The 20,818-nt window shown below is 42.9% G+C and overlaps 1 protein-coding gene across 2 annotated transcripts in view; it reads right to left on the bottom strand.

The window, feature by feature from the left end:
- The window catches only part of LOC308650243 (MHC class I polypeptide-related sequence B-like), a 601,646-nt gene that overhangs the window by 406,466 nt on the left and 174,362 nt on the right, over positions 1 to 20,818 (bottom strand). The window lies entirely within an intron of this gene.

The raw sequence follows: 20,818 nt of genomic DNA, 5'->3' as shown, positions 1-20,818 counted from the left end.
TGACCTCAGCCCAGCAGAGATGTCACCAGAGAAATGGGGGGAAGGGGGTGATGCTAGACAGAAGGCTGTGGACTTTGATGGGAAGAGTAGAGGCATCCTGTGTTTAAGTCAGCACATGGGGCAGCTATGGATGTTCTTGGGACACTATGTTGGCAACTGGGAATATCCCAGGCACAGTGTTTAGGAATAGGCCTTTGCAGTATTCTATGATGAAGAGAGATGACATCTGGACCAAAGTAACAACCATGGGACTAAAAAAGTCTCTGAGTATTAAGAGGCAAGGGCAAAGGCCAAGTGGAAGGGACCAAGGATGAAGCTGTTAAGAAAATTAGGGAAGTGGGGAGGCTGCTGTGGTGGGGAGTTATAGTGGCCTTGTAACCTGCCTGATTTGAGGGACAGAGATACAGGTGTCCTAAGGCAAGATGGCAAAGGGGCTGAGCTTGATGTAGGAGAGTTCAACTGGAGGGAGAGCTGTTAAGAGAGGGATCCTCAGGGGGCTTTTGAGCTGCTCTGGGAAATCTCAGGTACTTAGATGTAGCCAGAAGAAAAGAGAACTGACTTGCTCTCAGAGCCAGAGGGAGGAGGAGATTGGAATGGCTGTTCTAAGAGAGTTTGGAGCCTGGGTGATTTGAATGTGCAAGCTGCTTCTAAGAGGCAGAGGTGGCTGAAAAGAGGTCTTTAAATGTTTAGTGGTGACATTGCCAGGAAGGCTGTGCTTGGTTGTAAACTGTGTGCTGGGAAAATCACAATGTATTGGCTCTTCTTCAGGCGTGTCCTGGAAGAAACAGGTGAGCTACGGATGGCCACTTAGGGAGTCTGACTACTAAAACTTGAGGAGACCCACACTGCTCCTTAGAAAGGGAGTCAACCTAGTTGGCAGTGATTTGGGGTGTGCTTCTAAGAGTAGGTGGGGCCAGCTGTTGAAAATCCTTTCCTCCAGCTTTCATCCAGCTGGGCTCACCTGTGCATCTAACCCACCTGGTGAATCTGTAATCAAAGGTGCTTTTTTGGAACCACATCCCACCAGTGTTGGGGACAGTTAGAGCTCCTGAAGCCCTATCTTTTCCTCGGAGTCATAGGTGTGTTTTCTGCTGAGCTCACTGGAGTCCTCATTACCAGGAGTTAGGGGTCTTTCTTCCTGCCCTGAGCTGGTAGGGACATCCCAGCTCCCCCATGGCCCTTCCTGTTATGGTGGGGAGACTGTGAGACTGAGGGAGGTGAGCAGCAGAAGACAGCTGTGCCAAGAGGTTCTGTTGGTACTGATGCTGCCATGGACATGCAGTACAGGTCTCCTTTCAGCCTCCTGACTCCCATTCCTTTGGTGTGAATGAGGTAGTGGGATTGCTCGATCACATAGGAATTGTATTTTTAGTTTTGGGAGGAACCTCCATACTGCTTTCCAGAATCATTCTACTAAAGTACAACATCAGCTATATTCCCTTTTATCCACATCCTTGCCAGCATTCTTTACTCTATATTTTCACAATAACTAGTGTAATAGGTATGACATGATATCACCTGTGTTTTAATTTTGATTTGCTTTAATTCCCATATCTGTTGGCCATTTTTATGTCTTATGTTGAGAAATGTCTCTTCAACTTATTTGTCCATGTTAAATATAAGGTTATTTGTATATTTTGTGTATTAACCCCTTATCTAACATATGATTTGTAATTGTTTCCCCAAATCTATGGGTTGTCTCTTCACTCTGCCTTTTTTTTTTCCAGGCAGAAGTACTGTAGGTTGATGCTATCGCAATGCTCTATTTTGCCTTTGTTTTGGGAATCATATCCAAGAAAACTCTGTGTGAACCAAAATAAGAAAGCATTTCCCTTATGTTTTCTTCTAGTAATTTAATAGTTTTAGGTCTTACTTTTTTTTGTAAAGGGTTTTTCTAGTAAGCCCAGACTGATCTTACTCTTATGGGCTCCAGTGATCCTCCTGCCTCAGCCTCAAGAGTAGCTGGGACTATATTTCTCCCTAACACACTCAACTTCAATTCTTCCATTCATATCTTTAATCCATTTTGATTTGATTCTTGGATGAAAAGTGAGATGAGTGTTCATTTTCATTCTTCTGTATGTGGATATTTGGTTTTCCCAAAAACATTTTCTCTGCATATTTGTAAAATTGTTATTTCTGCATGCTTTTTTAAAACAGTAGCCATCCTGATAGTGCAAAGTAGTATCTTTTTGTGCTTTTGGTTTGTATTTCCCTAATGACTACTAATGTTAACTCTCTTTTCCTGTTTTTATTGGCCATTTGTATATCTCTTTCAGGAACTGTCTGTAGGGATCTTTTGCTCAGCTTTGAATAGGTTGAATGCTTTGTCCCTTTTGATTTATAGGAATTTGTCAGGAGCTGCCCTGGATGGTCACACTTTTAAGTCCTGATGCCCCTGGGCACTGAACAGTTATTGCCTTCTGTAGTAACTTGGGCATTCCCTGGCTCAGATAACAAGGTGTGGCTACAGGTGTAGGTGTCACCTGCTGGGGTTGAGTTACACTCACCTGTTCCTTTGAAATCCTACCCTTTGGCCTTTTAGGGATAGAATGTTCCATGGAACAACCCCTTGTGTGTCCCCTAAATAAGAATAAAGAATTCCAGTGTCTCTCTCTTTCCAGGGACCCATAAATTTGTAGAGCTGTCCCCGGATAATTGAGAAGGTACTTCTGTGTATTTGCATGCTTTCGTTGTCATTTGCTTAAGTTATTGGAATAGTCAGATTTTGCGGACCCAGCATTAGATCACCAGCTAGGATAGATGGCAATAGGGATTCTTCTTTGTTTCTTTGTTTTCATGGTGCTGGGATCAAGCACATGCATTCGCTCGACAAGACTTCTGCCACTGAGCATTATCTCCAACACTGAATTCATTTTTGTGTATGTGTAAGAAGAAGCTCCACCCTCATTTATTTTTGGGGGAATCTCCAGTTTTCACAGCTTCATGTGTAGAAAAGATACACCAGCTCTCTGGGAATGCTGCTGCCTGGCTGTCTCCAGGGGATGCTGACGGGACCATTTACCTTCCCATCTAGGGCCACAAATGGCCTCTCTTCTACTTTGCACCCAGCCCTATACTTCAAAACCACCCCACTCTAAACTCCTTTTGGATTGTGACCTGCAGCCCCTCCTGCCTTCTAAGATACCCTCCTTGCCCCAGCTTGTCTTTAAGGAGCTTACAAAGGGGCTGTGCCTTCCTCTCTGTCCCCTGGCCTGCCTGTGTTTCCAAACCTTCTGGCCATGGGTCCTCCTACCCTGAGCTCCTCCTGACCTCTGGCCCTCTGACAAGCCCAGTCTGCAGCCTCTCACCTTTGTGCATGCCTTCTGCTACAGGCCCAGCTCCCCCTTCCACTCTCCACCAGTACTTTTAGTTAGCCTGTGCTCTGTCTTGGTTCCAAACTACATGTCAGCCTGTTTCCATCCTCCGTTCTTCAGGTCTCATACCTTCTTTCCTCCTATCCTGTTTTCCTTGTATTGGAAATCCATATTTAAGGGCCTTTGTCCCTGTTCATTCTCTCAGTGTGGCCTAGGAGGGCAAAATAAGTGGAGAACATTCCTGAGCTCTTGATTCCAGGAAGAAATGACATCTGTGGTATCTTCCTGCAGAGGAGCACACAATCTTCATTATAACCTAAAAATGAGGTCTCTTGACTACTTAGTGCATCAAGGTTCTTTTGGATCATCAGCTGCTGGGTTTCTGTTCTCGCGACTAAAAGGCGCAGGGGTCACTCCAGGAAAACTGGGCTGACTAGGCTGCATGAAATAACCACACAAGAGATACAAATACCTCTTTCTTTGGGGTAGCTGTGATGGCTCCTCTGACCTGAAGGGTCCGCAGGAAGAGAGAGAGAGAGAGAGCAAGAGAGCATGCGCTAACCCCTTTTATTGAGGAGAAGCTATTCAAATGAGGCAAGGGGTAAGGTTTCAGGGGGCTGAGTCTATCTTCATGATGTCCACTGTCAACAGGTAGACTGACACCTGGGTAGGCCACACCCAAGGGCACAGTTAGAGAACACACACATGGCACTTCCATGGAAGTTTCTATCCTAAACAGGGCAAGGGGTTTTATTATAAGGAACAGGTAAGCATAGCTTCACCCATGGGGCTGTAGCAAGACACACCCATGCATGAGACACCAACCCTTGAACCCAAGAAGGGTGGGGAAAGCTCTGCCACATTTCTGTGACTGAGCACCTCAGCATCCAGCTGGGGAGTGTGACTCAGCCATGTGTAAGGTTGGTCTCCTACAATCAGCCCTTCCTGCACTATTACAGTGAGAGATGCAGGGCAGAGCCTCGGGCACTGTGGGCAGGGAAAGTCCCAGGAGCCAAGATCTGGAACACAGAGACCTAAGACTTGGCAGGAAGTGGGAAGAACCTCAGAATGACCCTGGCTGATATCAATGCCCTGTAGAAGCAGAAAAAAAGGTGAGTGTGGGTGGAGGCAAGAGTGATGTGAGGCTTTCTGCAGGAAGGCTGGTTGCAGAGAGCAGGGACCTCTCTTCTGACTGCATTTGTCTGAGAAGGGCAAGCAATGGGGTCTGTGGAGCTCAACATAAGGAGCATTGAAGAGAGAGAGGCATGTTTAGGTCCTCTGTGGGCTGGAGTTTCTACCAGGTGGGCAGGGAGGCAGAGAGGTCAGTAGATGTAGAAGTGACTGGTGGATGGGGGCAGGGTTTCATTCCCTCCAGGAGACTAGGGGCTGTGAGATGCAAAAGAACAACCACACCAGGGGCTTCTGGGATTTCTACTATGATGAGGAGCCCTTTCTCTCTAATTACCCAGACACTCAAAGCTGGATGATGTACTCTTCCTCCACTCAGACGTTGGCTATGGAAGTCAAGAAGCCATGGAAATCAGATGATAGTCCGAGCAAGGCTTACTGGGCCCTCAGGCTGGGAAAAGTTTGTGGAAGATTCTATATATATGTGAACTCCTGGATATCGTTCAATGAGATAATAGCCCACATTCCTCTGTGCCTTGATCTAGAGGACCTCCTCTGTAGTATGGGATGCTTGTGTTTTCTGTTGTGATGTATTCAGATTTCCCTGTCCTGTTAAACCACTGGATAAAGAAAGGAGGTTGTGGCTACATATGAACTGTCTGGGCCATAACCAGGAAGCACCCTGAGCCTCAGGAGACTGCCCACCTGCCTGCCAACCCTATTATCATGCAGAGCTCCCTTATGGCCTCAAAACAAGGAATCCCTATAACACCCCCTCCTCACCCTCAACATGTGGAAGTGAGAATGTGAGGCCACAAACCAAAGTATAGTGCTCCTGCCAGTCAGAGAACTGAGGCCCTCTGCTGAGAACAGATTTGCAGCAGGCCTAGTGCCAATGAGGACTTTGGCCAAAAGAGAAGAGTAGAGAGAACCATCCCTGTTCCCTCTGCCTCTTTTAGAGGGGAGTGAGGTTTGATCCCATGCTTGACTGGTTCTGCTTTTCTTCTCCAGTGTCCCCAACAGTGACTGTGACTGTGGTGAGGCCTTGGAGAATAACATCAATGTGACAGGTTGGACTTTTGGCTTCTATCCCAAGATTATCTCTCTGACCTGACACTGGGATGGGGACCCTCTGAGCCAGGAATCACAGCAGTCTGGGAGTTTCTTTCCCTATGGGAATGGGACCTACCAGACCTGGGTGTCCACCAGGATTCCTCAAGGACAGGAGGAGAGATTCAGCTGCCCTGTGGGACCCAGCAGGAAAAAGAGCACTGGCACTGTGTCCTGTGGTGAGGCTGGGTGTCCCAGCAGGGGTTCCCAGTGGGTAGGTCAGTGACCAGGGTGGTGAGAGGGAGGAAGTCTAGAGGCTCTGGAACCCAGATGGTGACAAGTGTGCTTTCAGGGTCAGCCCTGCCACTTCACAGCTGACGGAGTGCCTTTCTGGCTGTGGTTGCTGCTGTTGATGCTGTTCTTCTTCATGTCCTTTGGTGCAAGAAGAGCAAGACAACTTCTGCTGTGAAGGGTTCAGGTGAGAAATGTGGGAATGGATGGAGATGGCAGGTTTTTGGGTTATAGGGTCCCTCGTGACTCCCACTGCACAGAGGGCAGTGGAGGTGACCATCCTTCCGGAACTGGGATAGATGTGTCTTTATTTGTGCGGGGCTGGCAGCCGGGTCTCCAGCTACTCCCCTTAGTCCTGCCGAAAGCCAGGGCCGTGAACATCCTAAAAGGTCCAGCCGCACTGTATTCTTGTCACAGGGTTAGGAGTGAGCAGCAATGCGGCTGTGGCTCCTGCTCTGTCCTTGTCCCCTTCTCTGTCTCAGGCATTGGGGGCTTAACCAGGGGAATGGTGGGCTGATTGGTGTGGGTTAGATTATCACAGACTCAGGCAGACACAGACCCATAAAAGGATCTGTGATCTGTGTTCTTTAGAAACTCTAGAGGAATCCCACGAAGGCTAATGCCTCTGGTTCCTTCCTGTCTGCCTCACTTTTTATGGTCTCTCCACCTGTCATGAGCAAAGCAATAAAAAGACCCATTCAGCCTGTGCAAACAGTGCCTGCCCCTGGGAAGCCCATGTAGAGCCTGCCCAGGGGTATTCAGCATATGTAGTTCTCTTCTATCTCCTCTGAATCTCTCCTTTCTCCTCAGGGGTCTCTCCTGTGTGTGTCCACTAGGTCACTAGCCCCACCACAGTGGTCGTCCATCAGGAGTGGCTTCACAGATGTTATAGAAAAAAGACAAAGCAGATGCTTCCCAAGATGTGGGGAGAGAGACCAGCCATGTGGGCAGCTGTGGTCCCTGTTTTTGTCCTACCTGGTGTTATAGTTTCCATGTGGAATATCTCCCAAAGGCTCATGAGTTGCAGGCTTGGCCCCAGGTGTTGGTCCTGGTGTGCAAGCTTTAGCAGGTGGGCCTAGTTGGAAGAGGCATTCCTTGAAGGGAGCTTCTTGATCCAGGATCTTGTCTCTTTCTCTGCCTCCTGACCACCATGAGGTGACGAGTGTCACCTTGTCATGTGCTGTCCACCATTATTTTCTGCTCTATCACTAGCCCACAGCAATGGGGCCAAGTGACTCTGGGCTGAAAGTAGTGAAACTCGAGCCAATGTAAATCTTTCCTCCTAAGTGTTTTACCTCAGGTATTTTGTCAGAGCAGTGAAAGCTGACTGTGACACTTGAGGTTTTCCTGTCCACCTTCAGGGGGCACAGTCCCCAAGGGCTCTGTGTGTTGGATGTTGGGTCTGTGCCCTGTGACCTCCTATCACCCTGCCATTCCTGGGCCATCCTCCTTTTTAAGATGGCCACTCCCCTGTGCATTTGGAGTAAGGGGTGGTCAAAATCATATGCTATCACCAGTCAGGTTGCTTGAGGGGTCAGGAAAAGAGAAAATAGGAAGTTGTTACTTCAGCAGGGAAACAAGTTGAAGAATGAACAATTACTCATGTAGAGGATTTCTTTTGTTTCTGCCCCTTCTGTGTGGCCAGCAGTGGGGGTGCTGGATAGTTTTTCATCCTTGAACCCACTTTCAGTGTTGGTTGGCCTCTTGGGCCTAGGAAGACTGCCTCACAGCAGGTGACTGTCCAGGTGACTCTCCTGCCAGGGCTGATGGTTCAGTGCTCTCTGCAGCTCTCACCTGCAGCCTCTGGTACATGAATGCTAGTTCTGGTTCTCTGTAGGGAAAAATAGTTGCCTACAATTTCCCTGGAGCTTTTGCTGGGAAGAGTGAAAGTCAGGTGCCTCATATCTCCAAATTTCTGTTCTACATGTTGACACCTAATTTCAGCTCATCTCTTTTTCCCTCTTCTTCTTTTAGTAGTACTGGGGATTTTCCCAGGGGTGCTCTACCACTGAGCTACACCTCCAGGCTTATGGCCTGTGTGAGTCCCTATGCAGCTGAGGGAAAGCAGGTGAGGAAGTCTCAGGAAGCAGGAGCCTTTGGGGAGTAGCTGATTTCCTGGGGCAGATGGGCCAAGTAGTCCTTAGGAGGGTAAAGTACAGATTAGGGACCTGAGCAAGTGTTGGGGGTCAGGGATTCTGCATCTGCTCTGTGTGGGCTACTTCAGGTCAGGTGAGCAGCAGACCAGGGGGCAGCATGTTTTTCTGGCTGGGCCTGCTGGTGCCCCTGGGCTTCTTGGTGGGCTTTCCAGTTAGGAGCTGCTGGCTCAGGGCTGAGAGGAAAGGATGCTGAGCTGCTGCTGGAGCAGACCCTGCTGGGTGAGCACCTGCCCCTGCAACAGAGGAGGCCTGGATATTAAGGGGGTAAAGGCCTGTGTGTGAACCCTGTTCCCAGGATTGGCAGAAGGAACTGCCTTCTCTGGCAGGTCCCTATTCTGTGAGGAATGGTTGGGCAGGGGAGCAGGCACTGGGCTTCACTTTGGGATCTTGTCCCTTACTTCTTTGGTCTTTCATTCCCTTGAGGGATGCATGGTGGAAACTGAGGCAGGTGATGCTGCTGGTAGATTTAGGAGAGGAGGCTGGTGAGGAAAACTAGTGGGGGCATTTTCTTCTCACAGAAACTCTGAATCTGATTTGGAGGGACTGAGAAGACAGGGTTCTGAGGGATAAAACATCATATACTGCAGCCAATTGAACACTGTCTTTTCCCTTCCCCCATAGCTCAGGAGTTCACAAGTCCTGGATCATCAGAAGATGGTGAAAAGGAACCATAACAGCACTGTGCAGCTGAGGCCAATCATCCAGGGTGATGCTGTGGGGCACATCTGCCCTGAAGAGTTGGAGCTCTCATGTGATAAAAAATATTGGAAGGTCACATCAGATGATGGGACAGGGTTGGAGCTTTGGGGGTATCCTGGTGCTGAGTAATAGGGGTTAGTCTGCTTATGGAAAAAAGTGACTGGGAGGTGCTTATGGACTGAGATTATGAGAGTAAGCGACCAGCATCTGCACCATGGGACCAGTCTAAAGCAGGCAGAGTGGTGGGGAGGCAGACCTACACCCTCCATCTTGATCCTTCCTGACTGCTGGTCTTAGAGTCTCCAGAGGCTTCTGGCCCAGAGATTTACCATGGGTGTGCACACTCTGTCTGCAGCAAAAGTGGGTACAGGGTCCACCTGGAAGCAAAAGCCTGATGAGGGACCTTGCTTGGGTCCTGATCCCTCCTGCTGGTGTTCCCTAGGGGAAATAATAGGAAAGCTGGGTAGGGAATTCACTCATGCAATTTTTTTTTTAATTTGGTGGTACTGAGGATTGAACCCACTCTACCACTGAGCTACATCCTCAGCCCTTTTCACTTTTTGACAATCAAGATCTCTATAAATTGCCCAGATTGGCCTCACACTTTCAATCCTGCCTCAGCCTCGTGAGCAGCTGGGATTGCAGGTGTGTGTACCGCAGCCAGACACTCATGCAGTATTATCCAGACATGTATTTATTGACATCATCTTTTATGTTTTCACTTAAGCATATTATACATTTTAGTGTTTAAGTGTTGTTGTTGGTTATCCTGAAGCATTATTTATTGTGCTGAGTTTTAATTTTACAAAAACTTTTTATTTTTAATTAAAGTTAATTGTTTTCTAACAGAAAGTGTCAAATATTTACAAAAGTTATTTCATGAAAAGTCAGGACCCTCATTGTCTCCTCTTGATTTTCTACCTTCTTAGGTGCTACCACTTTCAGTGTTATAGCTGATTCTTTTCAGTTATACTTTTCATCTTTTGTGGTTTCTGTTGGTGCTGGAGATGGAACTCTGGGCTCACACAAGCTGGGCAAGCACTCTACCACTGAGCTGCACTCCCGGCCCTCAACTTTTGCCTCTGTAACTCTAAATGCAAGGCCTCTGTTAAGGCTTCTGGCCTTTTCCTTTGCAGGCTCTGTTGCAGTGCTCCATGGCTGACACAGAAGTCAGTAGGAATTGTTCTCTCTCACTCCTGCCCTTTCCCCATCTTCCAATGTTTTTATACAAAAATTATGTTCGGCTCAGTCATTCTGTTTCTGTTTCCATGACAATTATTCTAATATATAAAGTTCCATAGTTTTCACTTCCAGTACACCATTTCGTTCCTGGTATAGCATTCCTTGGAGTTAATAATCTCCTTTGATTTTCTTTTGATTATTTTCTGTGGAGCACTTATTAATTTAACTTGGGTCATGTTGCTATTTGTAAGATTCAAGAAGTTCTGACTTTGTTTATTTTAATTTATTTTGTTTTTACTTTTTATTTCTTCAAAATAAATATATGTTCTGAGCCCTGCTGATATACTTGCATCTCGACTGGGCTCCTGTATCTGAGGCAGAACCATCATCCCAGCTACTTGGGCGGCTGGGGCAGGAAGATCACAATTTTGAGGCCAGGCTGGGAAATTTTGTGCAATTCTGTCTCAAAAACTGGAGTGATGCGGGCTGGGGATACAATCAGTAAGAACATCCTAGGGTGCCATCGGCAGAAGCAAGCATGAATTCACCTGTGCACACACATGCGCACATACACATACACACACAAACAACTAAATTAGTAATAGGATTAACTTTCTTTCATTTGTTGTAATAATTAGTTACACATGACAACTGAATGCATTTTGATTTATTATACACAAATGGAGCGCAACTTTTCATTTCTCTGTACACGATGTAGAATCACACCATTCGTGCAATCATACATGCACCTAGGGTAATGATGTATATCTCATTCCATCATCTTTCCTATTCTCATGTTCCCTCCCTCCCCTCACTCCCGTGTGCCCAATCCAAAGTTGTTGTTGCTCATTTTGTGCAAGACATGTCAAGTCTTGATTTACATGTGCTTATACACCTAATCATATAATTAAAATCATATAATTAAAATTTAATCCAAATATTTTAAGTCCAGTTTTATCAGGACTTCCCCCTGCAATTAAGGTCTATCTTATTTGTGTATTTAAGCACTGATGGCCCTGGCTACAAAGTCACACAGCCTGTCTACTAATCCCTGCCAAGAAGCAAGAGAGGTGGGGTGTTGGCCTGGGTGGGTCAGAGTTCCAGTGGCCCTGCTGCTGCCTGGAGCCTATGCCTAGAGAGTCAAGGCTCCCTGACCTGTCAGACCTGTCATCTGCAGCAGCCAGGCCTTGGCACAGCAGGGAGGCCTGCTGCAGAAGCCCATGCCATGCATCACTGCAGCTGGGTCCACAACCTCAACTTCCCGCTACTCAACCTCCATTGAGAAAATGGAAGTCGGGCAGACATGAATGAATGGTGGGAATATAGAATTGACCAATAGCATTAGATCATTTCCAAACCTGATTGGCCAAAGTCTGGACCAATAGCATTGGTACATTTTTCAAACCCTAATTAGCATAACTTTGAGCCAATCACAGTAACCCAAGGGCTATATAAGACCTCTTGCCAGACACATTTCGCAGAAGATAACTGAAGCCGGCGGCCGCCGCAGAGGAGAAGCCGGCGGCCGCCGCAGAGGAGAAGCCGGCGGCCGCCGCAGAGGAGAAGCCGGCGGCCGCCGCAGAGGAGAAGCCGGCGGCCGCCGCAGAGGAGAAGCCGGCGGCCGCCGCAGAGGAGAAGCCGGCGGCCGCCGCAGAGGAGAAGCCGGCGGCCGCCGCAGAGGAGAAGCCGGCGGCCGCCGCAGAGGAGAAGCCGGCGGCCGCCGCAGAGGAGAAGCCGGCGGCCGCCGCAGAGGAGAAGCCGGCGGCCGGCGGCGGCCGCCGCAGAGGAGAAGCCGGCGGCCGGCGGCGGCCGCCGCAGAGGAGAAGCCGGCGGCCGGCGGCGGCCGCCGCAGAGGAGAAGCCGGCGGCCGGCGGCGGCCGCCGCAGAGGAGAAGCCGGCGGCCGGCGGCGGCCGCCGCAGAGGAGAAGCCGGCGGCCGGCGGCGGCCGCCGCAGAGGAGAAGCCGGCGGCCGGCGGCGGCCGCCGCAGAGGAGAAGCCGGCGGCCGGCGGCGGCCGCCGCAGAGGAGAAGCCGGCGGCCGGCGGCGGCCGCCGCAGAGGAGAAGCCGGCGGCCGGCGGCGGCCGCCGCAGAGGAGAAGCCGGCGGCCGGCGGCGGCCGCCGCAGAGGAGAAGCCGGCGGCCGGCGGCGGCCGCCGCAGAGGATGCAGTGTGTTGAACTGCGAGTCTTCTACACTGATCTTCAACAAATACTTGCTTCATCTGGCCTGAGGATTCCATTCTTCGTGTTTGTGGGAGAAGACCTTTGAAAGAAAAAGACGTTGAGGGTGAGTTGCTGGGGTGTGCTGCTCTGCACAAAATACCTTTATTTTATTTATTTTAATATATTATTATAATACATTAATATATTATTTTTAATATATTTATTTTTAATATATTATTAGTAATTTATGATTCCTCTCCCACCCTCTCTCCCCCCCTTTTAGCTACCTTGATTAGATTCTTACCAATTTTATCTTTTCAAAAGACCATCTTTTTTTTTCATTAATTTTCTCTATTGGTATCCTGTTCTCAATCTCATTGAGTTCTGCTCTAATTTTAATTATTTCTTTTTTTCCTTTTATTTAAGATTTAGTCTGCTTTCCTTTTTCTGGTTTCCTAAGTGAGAAGCTTAGGTTATTGATTTCAGATCTCTCTTCTTTAATATATGCATTCAACATTACCAATTTCCTGCTGTTTTTAATGTTCCCCACAAATTTTTATAACTTGTAATTTGATTTTTGATTATTTTGAAATGCTTTTAAATTTCTCTTGAGATTTCTTATTTGTCTCATATCACTTTAGAAGTCTTTTTTTTTTACCCTTCCAGTATTCAGGGCTTTTCACTATCTTCCTATTGTCAGTTTCTAGTTTATTCATTGTGATCTGAAATTAGGCATTGTAATTTCTACTTGTATGTTTGTTAAGGTGTATTTTATGGTCCAGAATGTGGTTTGATTTGGCTGGTGTTTCATATGAGCTGGAGAGCAAAATGTATAATTGTATATATGTGAATTAAATACAGCTAATTAGTATTAGCACAATGGAGTCAGACTAATTAAAAATAAGAAAAAATTTGTTTTTGCATTTTTCTTTCACTTAATTCTTTGTCTAATACTCATCATGTCTATATGTAGATCTGTTTTCTGAGCTGTGATATTTTCTTTTCCTCTGAGGCATTCCTTTTAATACTTCTTGCAGGGCAAGGTATACTGTCAAAGAGTACCTCAATTTTTGTTGAGAAAGTCTCAATCTCTGCTTCACATTTGAAGGATAATTTTACTGAATACAGAATTTTAAGTGGGTGGTTTTTATATTTCAATGCTTTAAATATGTTGCTGCGTTTTTTTATTTGTAAGGTTTCTTAGCAATGTCTGATAAATTTCATGCTTGCTCCTAAAGAGCTGAGGTTTTTTTTTTTTAATAGAACTTCTTTCAATTTATTTTTCTTTATATTTGGTTATCCACAGTTTGAATATGGTATGCTTAAGGTATTGATATTTTTTACATTTATACTGATTGATGTTTTATGAGATTTCTATAAAGATCCGATGAACATGGTAAAGAAAATTAAGATTTATAAGTTAGGTATAAAGCTATCAAATAGATATGGTCCATGATGGAACATGGACAATATGTAATTTGAAATGTTCCAATTACTACATATAAAATGCTGGAAATCATAGTAACTATGAGTGGTAATGGCTATGTTAATTAATTTGACCATGGTGATCAATACATGATACATACATGATATGTGCACATGTGTGTGTATACATACATACAATCGTTTTGCATACCTGAATATATATAGATTTATGTGCTGATTAAACATTTTAAAGTAAATAATAAAAATCAACAAATTTAATTTTAATAATGTAATTTGACTCAAATATAAAAATTAATATTTCAGTACATAATCGGTGTTTAATGACTAATTGTATCCCTTCTTTTATATTAATTCTTTGGTACCTGTGGTTTATTTTGCATGTATAGTCCATCTTAACTCATACTAGTCACACTTCAAGCATTCAATTATCATATGTGGCCAGAAGTAACTATATTGAACAGTACAGATCTATACATTTTTATGTATTAAGAGTTCATAATACAAATATTATTTCAAAATGCCAATTAACTGGTATTTTCTCGCTATATTCCCATGATTAAGTCAGGTTTGTGGGTGTTTACCAGGAAAATCTCAGATATAAAGTGTCATTTTCATACATCATATGAGTGGTACATATAGCTTCTTTGATGTAACAGTATTGTTTTTTAAATCCTAATCCATTACTTAATATTTTGAAGAAAGTCACTGTACAGAGTGGGAAGGTTTTGTTTAACTGTAGATATGAAATTCTAATTTGGATTTCTTTCTTGCAACACTTTAGATGTTTCACTGTACTCTTCATTTGCTTGCATATAATTTTAGAGGAAAAAAGAAATAAGTTGAAATAATTCATCTTTTTTTTTTTTTTTTTTTAGTTGAGGGTCAAACCCAGGGCCTCAGATATGCTAGGCACGTATTCTATACCCCAGTGAGCTATAATTCTTAACTATACTCCAGTCCCTATAATTCTTAACTTTGTTCTCCATAGGTGCAGTATTTTTTCCATTAGACTTCTTTCAAGATTTTCTCCTTGTCTTTTGTTTTCTGTAGTTTGAGGTGGATATATGTAGGTAAAAAGTTTTTGATATTGTATCTGGCTGCTGGAGTTCATCTCTGCTTATATATAAGAAAGAGAGAGGGAGAATTTTTGAGATCTGATTTAGTCAGCAGTTTTGCAGCTATGACCAAAAGATCTTACAAGAACAATTAGTGGATTTGGGGGCTCACTGTCTCAGAGCACTCAGTCCAGGGACAGCTTGCTCCATTCCTCAGGTCTTGAGGTGAGGCAGGACATCATAGCAGAAGAGTGTGGCAGAGTGAAGTAGCTCACATGATGAAAGCAGAGAGGAATGTCGGTAGCCAGATACAAAATAATATCCCACAGACATGTCCCCAGGGACCTACCTCCTCCATCCATTCCCTACCTGCCTTCAGTTACCACCCAGTTAATCCCATCAATGGAATTAATCCATGGATTGGGTTAAGGCTCTCATATCCCAATCATTTCCTTCTTGCATTGTCTCACACATGAGCTTTTCCAGGACACCTCACATCCAAACCATGACAATTTCTGAGTTCACATCTCCATGCTCTGTCTGTTTTTGCATTTCTGTTCTCTGCCTTTTATACTAGAGCCTTTGATATATCTGAATCTGGTTCTGCTACTTGCTTCTTCTCTTCACACTGTTATTTATTTCTTGTCTTAATCCTTATTATACATTTTTTCATTGAATGATGAACACTTATTAATAGATTTAAGATAGTGTGAAAATTGTTGCTAGTCTTGTCTCAGGCTTGGAATTTCTTGAAGGTTTGTTCGCTGTACATGCAAGGAGTTTAAGTTACTCCTTGGTTCTTACCTTTGTATCCTGTCTTGATTTTGACCTCTTTTGAATATTCTTGTTCAGGGAGTCTGGATCTTTCAATCACTTAAGTTGTAGCCCACTATACTAGAGCTCTGTTGCTGTGATGATAATGAATCCTTAATCTGAAAACTAAGTGCCAGTCATGAGTGTGTCCATATCCATGAAATCTGACCTTCACACTATTTTTTCTTCTCTAAAGTGAAATAGGAATGCCAAAGGGGCTGAATGGAGAGTGTGCTCCTCTTCTACCTGAGATTTTGTGGCAAGGACAGTTTTTCCATTTTCTTTTCTGTTCTGTTCTAACCATCCCCCTGCCCTTCCAGTCCCTGAAGAGTAGACTGTTGCAGAGAACACTCTAGGGTAATTTCACAAGGATTTTTCAAAATATTTTCCTGTCAGAGCCATGAAGGGATCTTCTTGGATATTTACCATGAGAACCTCATAGAAAACATAGAGGTACAACCCCAAACCTTCCGGCTGCAGCTCCCAGGAGTTAATCTTAATCGTCTCCTGATAATTCACACTAAGCCTCCAGCAGTTTCTCAAAGTTGCTACTGAAATCTTTCCACCAGTTTATGGCTTCAGATCTTTCTTGGGCAACAAAGTCTCTGTTGGGACTCTCTGAATCCCCGGCTTTTTCAGATTTGGGGGAGGCAGTTTGCACTGGAAATTTGTTTTTCTGATGTGTATAAGAAAAATTATTGGAGTTTATTTGTTAGTTGCAATCTGCTTTTCCTTATTGTAAGATAGGGATGACAAAATACAGGATCTTTGTATATAGGAACTTACATCTTTAAGATTCATTAAAAAACAAAACAAACAAACAAACAAAAAACCCTTATCTCCAATACTGAAATTTACATTGGTGGAAGCATGCAGGGAGAACAGGTTTTTGGTTTTGTTTTTTAAATAAAAATCAAAAACTAATATTTAAGAGGAACAGATTTTTTCCTTACTCTAATATAATGAGATAGGGAAATTGACAGAATAAGGTTGAATTTTCTCTTATGGAATTTTAATTAAATTCAGGAGGGTACATTCTTCAGATTTTGTACGTACAAGACAGAATGTGAGCTGAAATTCATTTGACATAAATTCTTTATATTTAATATAAAATTATGTGTGTGTGTATGATAATTAACTTCTTAAGTCAAATGTTCATTACAATTATTTACTATAGTTTAAAATTTTCTAATGATCATTTCACTTTCCAAGTTTGTAATTTTAAATTCAGGAAATTTACATCATTTAGAATATACTTTATAAAAGTATTCATCAAAATTAACCATAAATAAATATATTCAAACCCTCAAACTGTTAAATTGCATCCGTTTTTTTCCAAAGCAAACAAAAACAAAGAAATTACCTTTGGGCAAAAATTGAAAATGAAAAATTTTAACCAAAGGGGAATTATTTAAAAATTCTCAAGTGTCCTCAAATCAAAGCTTATAGTGGAAACTCTTTCACAAATTTAATTATATTGGTCATTCTCCCCAATGTTTATAATGGGTTACGATACCTAGACTGGATGAAAAAGCAAAGTACAAAATGTCACGCCTAAAACCACAAAAAAGGCTCTTAATATTTAGGCTAATCTCTATTCCCCTTAAGGCATCTTTTGTGAAATATGGACATCTTCTGCAAGTAACTGGCACAGCTATATCCCCAAATCCTGGGAGAATTATATAGAAGTTTCAAGAGTTAAAGAATTACTCCTCCCTTCAATGACTAAAAGAATAAAATCTCGATTTTTCTCCATAAAAATTGGATGTGATAAATATTTTTTATATTATGGGGTGCTTTAGTTTTGGAGATTGGATACTCTTGGGCCCATGTCCATGTGTGTAGTGAAGTATATGAACCAAGAGTTAATTATAAGCCCAAAGAAGAAATGGATGTGAAGTGGGGGGGTATGTCCTTTACTCAACTGTCACCATTCTTGAACCTTCTTGGTTCCAGTTCAGATGGATGCTTGAGTGCAGAAATCAGTTTTCAAGCTGCAAGCACATTTGGTTTGCAAAAGAAAGAGGTTATTGGATTAGTAATCCATAGCCATTTGTCATGCAGCTATTATCTGCCAATCACCAACCTGGTTTTCTTCCCATCTTTATCTTTAATTCAAGGGGATACATACTATCCTTCTTGTCTAAATGCTGTTATTAACTGGTGGACTCTTTTGGACTGCTCTTCACTCATTGGATATCTGTTCTAGTTGAGAGCAGAGATATCTGGGAACAGTAAATGAGAAGGCTATAGAAAGGGAAATGGCCAATTCCAGGAGATAGAGGGCTCATTCTTCTTCCAGGGTCCCTTTCAAGGAAAGAAGCTGTTCAACCTAACTAGGCAGGCCTGTCTGGGGTTAACTCAGTCACTCAACATAGAACGAAGACAATCATGTGATCACACCAGAACCCTCTTAGGGATTGCCAGGGCACTATATCCACCCTGAGTAAATTTTAATAAACTCAAGATTGCAATGGCTTGCTGAAGTTTTGGAAGCCTTACAATTGCTGTGATGTTTTGCTGGATTCTGTGGAGCTTGGGCATGGATGTCTTCACTTCAGCTCTGAAGCAGAGTTCTGAACAGGAAAGCATATCCCTTCTCTTATTGCAAGATTTTCAATCTCTCCTATAGTTTCTTCCCCTCCCCTGCTTCCTAGTACCTACATATCTACACAATATGGCTTGTTTGAGAGAACTATTCCTGTGAGACATGTGATAATTAGTCGCCTTTTCTTCCGCAAATTTAGGACGCCTAGTTGATTATCCTGGGAGATCATCTCCTTCTCTTTGCTTGGAAGCACTTAACATTTTCCTGTCCTTTGTCTGTCTGCAAGCATGAGAGATGCTGTCTTCATCCATTAGCTTGAGCACAATGGTGTTGCTTGTTTCTTTTCTACCTTATGTACAACATCAATAGACAATGTGAAAATTTCACATGTAAACAGGTCAACTGTATATACACGATGGCTATTATGTTCCTTTATTTTGAAAAAGCATTTTTTTAAATACTATTGTTTCAGGAAGGGGTGACACTACTGGTTCCAAGATTCTAAATGAAGCTCTACTTATCACATGTAAATGTATAACCTGAATGAGAGGAGTTAAAGCACAATCAGCAAAATGAATTCCAAATAAAAATAATGACAACGTGAACCCTCCATGGGTTGAGTGGATTTTCCAGAAGTGATTCTAAAACTTCCGTCTGTTTTGCTTTCTGACTACCAAAGAGCTGACTAAATATATGTTTATAATTATATAAAATAGGGAAGCATGCCAACTTCTTAAGGGAGACAAAAATATATGCTTTTATTTTCTGAACGAAATTTCTAAAAACACTACATACACACACACTATATCTATATATCTATATCTATATAATATATTTGCATCTTGACTGATAACATAGGCAAGTGAAAAAATTTGAGGAAGTATGATGCTGGGGATGGAGACTTTGGCCATTATGTTTATTGGAGGTAACATCTGAGCATTTGAGCAACGATTTGTGGAAAATGTTCCTCAGGCATGGAAGAATTATTGGGAGCAATTAAAAGAACAAAATCAAAATCGAGTGTTGAAATTTTATTTCTGTAGGTACCTCCACATGTGACCTTAATGAAATTATTGTTTGCATTTCCTTATTTGTTTTCTATGTGCACTGCAATATAGGCTGCATGTGGATTTTATTTCACCTCTGTATTTCTAATATCTAGAAATGTGTCTGTCACATAACACATGCACAACAAATATAAGCTAATATATATATTTGAATGATTGCATTACCACATTTACAAAGTAAGACTCAAGCTAAAATACCTAACACATGTTGGAGTGAGTTTCAGGTGAGACCGGAACTACTTCATCTTATTCCCAGGTATTTTAGCCTTTTTCAGTTACCATAATATAAAATATCATAGACTAGGTGGCTCAACGAATAGAAACTTTATTTCTTCATAGTTCTAAAGTCTGAAAAGTCCAAGATCAATTTTCTTTTGGGTTTTTGGAAAGGCTCTCTTCAACAACTACAGGGAGGGCTTGATGGTATCTCTTAATGAGGACATCAATCCTACCATATCGAAGCCCCCATTTACATAACCTCATTTAACCTTAATTACTTCCTTATAGAATTTATCATCAAATAAAGTTAATTTGGGGATTAGGGCTTCAATATATGATTTTTTGTGGGAAGAAATCAGTCTAAGGACCAGGTAATGTCAAAGAAAATGGACTCAAAAGAAACACGAGCAGTCCAAGCCCATTTCTCAAATGAGGCAGGAAAAAAATAATACGTACAATAAAAATAGAGTTGCAGTGGGACATATTAGGAAACTGAATTTAATTGTTGTAACCCTAGAATATTCTTAGCCAACTTTTATTTTAACTCGGGTTATATACTACATAAATAGTCTAGAGATACAATTGTCTCACTATAGAAAAAGATTTATGAGAGGAAGGATATATAATCCTACCTTTATTTCCTCATTGTTCAATGTTAACACCCTCCAATGGTTAGCATATTTTGAGATTTAGAAAATGTTCTGAAAATTAAATGGGGCCATAAATTCGAAAAAGGAAAAGCTACTATGGCCAAGTCAAAATATTTGAAAGTCAAGAAAAGCATTAGAAAAGCTGAAAAACAATCCTGATTATTTCTGGCAATTAACATAATTTGCCGAAGGTCATTGCAAATCATATGAATGACCATCAAAATCTTTGGGCAATTCTACTACCTGCACTGAGCAATACAGTACCCTCCTATAATTCATTCACTCTTGTAAAAACAATTTTGTTCTTCAATTAGCTTCTCCTCAATACTCTCCTATTTTTTCTTCTATACGCTTTTTAAAATCAACACTCTTTCCAAATTATCTCTTCCACTGTGGGCCTTTAAATACCAGAGATGTGCTAATCCTTCTCAAGTTTACATTGGAATATCTCACCTCTACCTCAGTGTTCCATACCCACCTTCTTACTCAGTACTTCTCTGGCTTTCAAATAGGCATCCAAATCTAGCAAGTTTCAAACTTTATTCTTGAGTCCAACATAAGCCAGCAGTCCTTGAAGTCCAAACCCACAGAATCACATCTCATCTCTCCTCATAACAAAACTCTTCAAATAAGCACCACCTCTGCCATCTCTCATCTGAACTTTGGCAGTAGTCTCCTGGTTGATTCTGTCTCCTCCACTCAGACTGCACATGCTTTTTGGTTCATGGGTTTATAAAAGAAAGTGAGATGGGATGTGATGGATATCTTGTTCAGGTTATGCTGAGCCTGACAATTGTCCCATCATTCAGAGCAGAGAGCAACTATCCCATGCCTCAGAGGCCCTCATCTGCTACCTCCAGATTTGCTTTTCCTAAATGAAGAAGGGAGACAGAAGATGTCAAAATGACTCTCTTTATTAGTCTTAGTATGTGCTTTGCTAATGGTGACCTCTGTGGGATCACGTTTTCATAATTTCCTCTTGGCCCTCTTCTCCCATGTGGAAAATGAATTTATTGATACTCCCTTCACCTTGAGGT

This window comes from Spermophilus citellus (genome assembly GCF_964194105.1).
Source record: "Spermophilus citellus genome assembly, chromosome: 5".
NCBI classification, from domain to species: domain Eukaryota; kingdom Metazoa; phylum Chordata; class Mammalia; order Rodentia; family Sciuridae; genus Spermophilus; species Spermophilus citellus.
The sequence above is the reverse complement of the archived record's forward strand: the minus strand, read 5'-3'. Positions and strand labels throughout refer to the sequence as shown.